This window comes from Venturia canescens, unplaced genomic scaffold (assembly GCF_019457755.1).
Source record: "Venturia canescens isolate UGA unplaced genomic scaffold, ASM1945775v1 PGA_scaffold_39__1_contigs__length_154694, whole genome shotgun sequence".
Lineage (NCBI taxonomy): Eukaryota > Metazoa > Arthropoda > Insecta > Hymenoptera > Ichneumonidae > Venturia > Venturia canescens.
Window position 1 is genome coordinate 52501 of NW_025108605.1, and position 6632 is coordinate 59132.

The window sequence follows — 6632 nt, forward strand, 5'->3', positions numbered from 1 at the left end:
GTCTTTCCGTATTGTTATTTCGGAAACCCGCTCGTATAAGAGAGTTTCCACGGATTACAAAATCAATCATGAAAATGCTAACCCGCATTCGGCTACGTTTCAAACACTCTCAACTTTTAGATACTCGACGCTAGGAATATTCATTCACAAAGCGACTCGAAGTGCCTCGGAAAAAACTTTGTTTCCCCCGTCAGAGACACTATCGTATGAAACATACGTTTCTCGTTGTGTGTTCTCGCCCGGTAACGGGTGAGTCGATGCTCGGTAAAATTTGCGTTCACGAAGAACGCGTATTTTTCGTTTAAAACCGCCTATGGCGTCGACCACGTAAAGGGCCATTCGGTCATAGACACCGACCCGTGGTCATGCTGCGTTGGGCGAATTTTTCGAAATATTTTTCACTCCGAACGAGAGAAAACAAAAAAATTTAATAGCATCCAGTATAAGGCATGGAGAAATGTTTACGAAAACATACCCATAGTACAAAACTCATTGACTTTGTACTCGTCGTCGTCGACGACGACGACGACGACGACGACGACGACGACGACGACGACCTTTTACTCTCTGATACTAGTACGAGGGCGCCGTAACTTGGCCTGCAGCCGAGCGGTCTTAAGCATGGCGGTAAAGGGGGAAAAACTCGAAGCTCCACTCTTGACGAGCAGGGAGGATGAGTTAACAAAGTTCTTCGGACAGTTTGACAATTTTTAATCTACGTTTTGTCAATATGAACAATATAATAATTCAACAATATCGAAATGAAGAACTTGAAATCAATATACATGGGGAAGACAGATATAAATAGATTTGTAATGATTATGCTCGCTTCTGTCCGCGTTTGACGAAGCACGACGAATGGGTACAAAAATATACATTAGCAGAGCTGTTGGAGTTATCGAAGATAATATTCTGAGAAAATGAAACATTTTTTCGTCGGTCGTGCGACGCCCGCACGGGGCGTCCACCGACCGAGGATTTCTCGTTTCCCCGTTAGACCCTACGAGACGAGTTTCGCTACGTCTCCCGACGACGTTCGTTCCCTCGATGGCGTGCGTCGAGGAAAATGCGCAGCTACGTGCCCAGGTACCTTGAAATTGGGCGAAATATTTCGTCGGTCGTGCGACGCCCGCACCGGGCGTCCACCGACCGAGAGATTTTACGTAGCTCGCTCATGCTTGCGTTGACGATATCTAAAGGAAATTATGGTTCTTCGTCGTCGGAGATAGGGACAGTGGGAATTTCGTTAATCCAAATGTTACGCACACGTGGACGATCCGGTGGGATTGGACTCAAGATTCGAGCGAGCATCCAAGCCCGCCGTTTACCCGTTCGACCGCAACACGCGTCAAGAGCGACGAGTAAACTCACAAGATACGCAACTTTCGAGATATTCGGACGATCCCAAATTCGCCTTTCTCCCGATAGCCTACGTAGACGAAGCATCGCGGTTTTGTGCCCAGAGACTCTGTAATTGTGCTGACTTTTTTTCGTCGGTCGTGCGACGCCCGCACGGGGCGTCCACCGACCGAGGATTTCTCGTTTCCCCGTTAGACCCTACGTGACGAGTTTCGCTACGTCTCCCGACGACGTTCGTTCCCTCGATGGCGTGCGTCGAGGAAAATGCGCAGCTACGTGCCCAGGTACCTTGAAATTGGGCGAAATTTTTCGTCGGTCGTGCGACGCCCGCACCGGGCGTCCACCGACCGAGAGATTTTACGTAGCTCGCTCATGCTTGCGTTGACGATATCTAAAGGAAATTATGGTTCTTCGTCGTAGGAGATAGGGACATACGTCGACCTGTTGTATTTAACGTGCCGTCTCCGCCTGTCGGCATACGACACGGCACCCAAGTGCGTGGGGTTGGGATCACGCCCAACCAGCGCACCGCCCCGGATCCTTGCACGCGCGTTATGCACCGTGCCAGAACCGAGACAGCTACCAATTCCTGCCCGGTGGCTTAGCCCGGACCGGCCCCTTGGCAAAAGGGGGGAGTACTTTCCAACCTCCCTACGGCCTGTGCAGGGCCGCACCCGAGTTGAGATGTTGCGCAACTCACACGCGTTAACCACTGCCCCCGCGAATCCTACCTCATTGCGGCCGGGGTGCGATGACCTAAGCCATCACAGGGCTCCCCGGCCCCCGCGGTACCAATCTTGCATGTCATTGGTCGGACACTCGCAGGCCTACTCGGCCCACTCCGCATAAGGCTCTAAACCAGCCAGGCAGCGGTCGGCCAGCTCGGGTACGCGGGTGCGCCAGACCCGAAAGGCTCCAGGGTAGGCACCGGGCAACTTGCACCGGGCTTCCTGTCTCCTTCCCTGCGTAGACTCCCTACCAAATCCCCATCTATTCCCCTTCGCCGGCGCGGGGCCTCCTGTCGAAGGCCCAGCCCGCGAAGCTCCTTAGGGCCCGGAAACTCTCGGGAGAGGAGGCAACCCCGCGAGTATCCCAGGCACCATCTTCGCCCTGCCGGACGCCCAAGACCACCAAATCCCTCCGTTCCTCGTACAACGGGCAGTCCAGCAGGACATGAGGAGAAGTTTCCTCCGCCTCACCACACGAACACATTGGGGACGCCTGGAGTCCTCTTCTAAAGAGAAACTCGTTCAGCGACCCGTGTCCGGTGAGCAAATACCCCGTCGGGAGGCCGAAGCAACTCCCCCTCAGGTGCTCCGCGGGCCCTGCTGGGTCGGGAATGAAGAGGCGCGTCGTCCCGCCCCTCTCGCACTCCCGCCAGCGCTCTCGCCATTCGGCCCACACGCCCTCGCACGCCCGGGCCCTCGTACCCGGCACCTCCTCCCCATTCGCTCCGGGGATCGTCCACGGGACGGGCACTCCTTGGCGGAGGAAATACCCCGCCTCGGAGTATTTCGCCTCCAAGTCCCATGGAAGCTCCCCCATCAGCACCGTCATCGCCTCCGTAGAGACGGTGCGGCACACCGATAGCGCGGCGAGGAGGACCGGGCGCTGGGCCCTGTTGAGCAAGACGCGCGCCGTCGCTCTCGCCCTCACAAAGCCCCCCCAGACGGAGGCGCCGTACATCGCGCACGGGACGAAGAGCCCCCGGTACCAGGACCCGATGGTCCGACGCCGAAGGCCCCAGTCCCGCCGCATCACTCGCCGAAGTTGATACACCAGGGAGGTGATCCTTTCCCGGATCTCCCGCAGGTGGGGCCAAAAAGTAAGCCGCTCACCCACGAGTATCCCCAGGTACCGGACCTCCCCCCTGTACGGCACGGCGCCCCCGTCCAGGAGGACACTGGGGTGCCTGTTGCCCGCGAAAGTTCCGCTGAGCACCATGCTCACGGTCTTATCCCTGGAGATTTCGACCGTGGCATTGACACCCCACTCCCTCACCATCTCGAGGGACTGGGTCGCTCGAGTCTCTACGCTCCGACGCGTGTCCCCCGAGGAGATCAGGAGCGTGTCGTCGGCATAGGCGACGACCTCGATCTCCTCGTTACGGAGCCGCCGCAACAAGGGGTCCAGAGCCAGATTCCAGAGAATAGGCCCGGACATTGATCCCTGAGGGCAGCCCCGAACGACGTCCAGCTCAACACGACCAAACCGAGAGGCCATGAATGCCCGCCGACCGCTGAAGAAGCTCCGCCAGACACCCAATTCGGGACATCCGGCGGCGCCCAGAATCCCAAGGATCGTGTCCCAGCTCAGGTGATCGAAGGCCCCCTTAAAATCCACAAACGTTCCGAGTGTGTATTTATAGGGGGACTCACGAACCACCCTCATAGCCAGGTGCCACGCGTCCTCGGTACTCCTTCCAGCCCTAAAGCCGAACTGCCGGTCCGAGAGGGAGTGAACCTCTCTTGCCTCCAACCTCCGGACCAGGATCTTCTCCAGCAGCTTGCCAAGAGCCGGGAGGAGACTGATCGGCCGATACGACCCGGCCTCGCCGGGCGGCCTCTCGGGACCTTTGAGTATGGCCACGACGCGGGCGCTTTTCCACTGGGGTGGGAACACTCCAGCTTCCAGGCAGCCGTTGTACATGGCCAAGGTCAAGTTCGGGGCGTACGTCGCCAGCGCCCGGACCATTTTGACGGTGATACCGTCCGGTCCAGGCGCGCTGTTTACCCTCATCCTCCCCAGGGCGAGGTTCATCTCCACCGGCGTTATGGGGGCAGGGGGATCAGGAACCCGATGGACCACCTCCTCCCGGGGCTCCCGTTCGGGAAGCCGCGGGAAGAAGTGATCCAGAAGTGCCCTGGCGCTTGCTTCCCATGAGGTTGCAAGCGCCCCCCCGACCCTCACGCCGCCGATGTCGACCGGACCCCGCCGACCCCGGAGGATCCGATATACGGCTCCCCAGGGGTCCGCGTTGCCCACCTCGCCCACAAACGCTCGCCAATCTCCCTCCTTTTTCTCGAGGACCAGGCGGTGATAACTCCGGTACAGCCCCCTGTAGGCCACCCGGAGCGCCGCCTGGTCCTCTGGAGGGTCCTCACGCCGCCTTGACCGCTGCAGGGCCACCCTGCCCCGCCTCGCGAGCCTCCTCGCCGAGGTCAGCTCCCGGCACCACCAGCGGGATCTCTTTCGCGGCCCCGTGCCCGCCGCCTCCAGCCGAGAGTCGTTCACGCCTTGAATCAAGGCCGTGACCGCCTCAGCGAAGGCGACAGGCCCGCCCGCCGCGAGTGCCTCGCGGTCGACGCCCGCCGCTGCCTGTCCCAAGGCGGCGCCATAAGCGCCCCAGTCCACGCCGGCGGTCCGCCACCTGTATACAGGCAGCGGAAGATCGGCGTCTCCGTCTCTCCGAAGAAGGGTCACACAAATCGCGTTGTGGTCCGAGTGCACCAGATCCGGCAGGATTTCCCACCTCGTCCGGTACACGCGGTCAACACCCTTCGCCAGAGTGACGTCGACATCCGACCTACCCGCAGGCCCGTCGAACGTGAACTCGCGGGACGGCTCGTTCAGGACCTCCAAGTCGCAAGCGACTATGAAGTTCTCGAACTCCCCACCCCGCGCCTCGTTCTCGGCCCCTCTCATGCGGTTCTTGGAGTGCCACAGGCGGGACACGGCGTTCGCATCCATGCCTGCCATCACGGGAGCCTCTCGCAGCTGGGTAAAAACCCATTCCAGATACTGGAAATAGCTGTCGAGCGGCGCCCCGTGGCGGCAGTACACGGAGCATAGGTACATAGTACCAAAAACACCGCGAACCCACACCGTAGCACCCCCTTCACCGCGGGGCACGGTCACTACCGTGGCGTCGAGCGTCGCATCCGAAAGGACCACGGCCGACTTTCCGTCACCGCTCTGAAATACCCGCATCCAGGCCGGGAGTCCCGCGACGACCCCCCCCCGCCGCAGATAAGGCTCTTGCAGCAGGGCGGCGGCGTAGCGGCCCTCAACGAGGACCTGGCCGAGCTCGGCCATCACCCCTCGGGACCGGCGGCAGTTCAGCTGGAGGACACGGAGCCCAACCGGCTCCTGGTCCCCCAATCCACCATCGCCACGACCAGGGGGTGGTCGGTCAGCCATTCCTGCTGCTCGAGGCGGGACCCAACTGAGGCCGCAGGCGGGCCCGCTCCTCCATAGCCGCATTTCGCCCTTGGGCGATCGCGTCCCGGTAGAACGGGCACGCCCCATCTAACGCCCTATGGGCGGCCTCGAAGCCCGCCTCCCTGCAGTTGATACAGCAAGGAGGCGCCTCCCTAGCTGGGCACGTCGCCGCGGGGTGTCCATCCCCCGCACACCAAGCGCAAGTTAGCGCTCGCTTTCTACAGGACACCGCCGAGTGACCGAACCCAAGGCACCGGAAACAGCGGTCGGCGTCCACGTAGTCCCGGACCACACATGAGGTCCACCCAAGGAGTACACGACCCTTCGTCACCAGTCTGTTCGCCACCTCCGGGGTGGCCTCCAACACCCAGTTGGACGTTCTTGGCGCCCGTGGCCCCGCCTGCCTCGCTCGGAACCTTCGCGCTATTCTGACGGCCTGGCGGAAGTCCTCCTGACTCATACTCGGGGCGGTCTGGACCTGGAGCGCGGTCAAGACCGTCTCCTCCGTTTCCTCAGCAGGTATCGCCATAACCCCGATGGCCTTCCTGGGAGCCTCCGGAACCGAAACAGTGAGGCCTCCCTGGCGGATGGCCTCGCTCTCGCGGAAGAAGTTCAGCTCTTCTTCCTTGCTCGTTTCGACCAATACTCCACCTCGTACGGTTCTGACCCCGACTACACAAACCGAAGCCGACCCTGGGTTGACCAGCGTTTTCAACCTCTCTTTAACCTGGGCCGGCTCCATTGGCCCCTCCGCCGCTTTAATGAGCACAGCGTGCTCAGGGACCCGCGGCTCCCGCCGCACCGGGCGTCGTCGAGGGAAAGCCCCCGGCTCCACCGGCCGGGGCACCGCTCCCCCCGGGGGTGGCAACGCTCCGCCGGCAGCCTCAGCGAAAGTCCTCGCACGCCCGGGTGCCGCGGGCGCCGCTGGCGCCGCGATCGCCTCAGGGCGCGGGTCCTGGCGGCCGCTACCCGCAGGTGCGCCGACCCGCCGCAACAGCGCACCGTGCGCAAATCGCAAGCCGAAGCACTCCCCCCTTAGTCCCTCTATCTTTCCCGTAGCCGCTACAAGGAGGGATAGGACCCCCGAAAACCTGTCCTCGATAAACGAAGCG